At 48.2% G+C, this 869-nt stretch overlaps 1 pseudogene; it reads right to left on the bottom strand.

The window, feature by feature from the left end:
* Window positions 1-84: 84 nt before the first annotated feature.
* Window positions 85-753, bottom strand: LOC103399328 (progestin and adipoQ receptor family member 4 pseudogene; annotated as a pseudogene).
* Between the last annotated feature and the right edge of the window lie 116 nt (window positions 754-869).

The following is an 869-nucleotide window of genomic DNA, read 5'->3' as shown; positions in this document are numbered from 1 at the left end:
TTATGGCTACATGAGTTAGCTAGGATAGCTAACGATTTGTTTTGCTGCTTTCCTGCATGACATCGATGGTTTCTGTAGACGTGATGAAGTTATTAGAATGTGGATTTATTTCGGTAGGACACCGCTGAGGTGAGGAATACATGGTACGCCACTGAAGCTGTGCTTTTCGAATGCCACCATGTCTCTGGGAAAAGACATTTGAACTTGAATAGCTTGAATAGCCTTGCTACGTAAATGGTTTCGTCAATGCCAAAATGGGTTTTAAAGTGCCGGGCACCTGTAGTTCTTGATCCAGTCTAAGTCCTCCACTGTCCCCCAGTGCAGGTATACGATGGAGCAGATAACCATGACGTGCATTATCTGGTGGCTGTTGCCCCAGTTATCAAACAGGCCCGGGCCAAAGCGCTCGGGGATCTGTACGATGTTCACCAGTCCTCCCAGTACGGCCAGCGTGTCCATGATGATAAAAAGACGCAGCGAGTTCGGGCTGCCAACGCCACCGCCGTACACCCGGAACAGGAAGAGGCTGAAGCGAAACAGAGCCTGCCAGACGAAAGCTCGCAGGCGCAGAATGTTGGTGCGTGCCGTGGTGGCGCAGTAGATCCCGTAGGTTGACAGGAGGACGTAGGCCAATATGGCCGCCCACTGCAGGCTTGGATAGCAAAGCAAGGTGATGTGAATGATGGGAAGTGCTCCTAGTAAGAAAGGGAATGGTACCAAGTCACTAACACCATTGTCTTGGCAAGTCGTTGGCTAGTGATTAGTTAGCTATAAACATGAAACGTAAGCTTTTTGTTAGCCTCATATTTGAAGGTTTTCGTAAAAAAGGAAAGCATTACGATCTATCTAACTATCTATTCATCCATCCA

This window comes from Cynoglossus semilaevis, unplaced genomic scaffold (genome assembly GCF_000523025.1).
Source record: "Cynoglossus semilaevis isolate Cse_v1.0 unplaced genomic scaffold, Cse_v1.0 C19071432, whole genome shotgun sequence".
Taxonomy (NCBI): Eukaryota; Metazoa; Chordata; class Actinopteri; order Pleuronectiformes; family Cynoglossidae; genus Cynoglossus; species Cynoglossus semilaevis.
The sequence above is the reverse complement of the archived record's forward strand: the minus strand, read 5'-3'. Positions and strand labels throughout refer to the sequence as shown.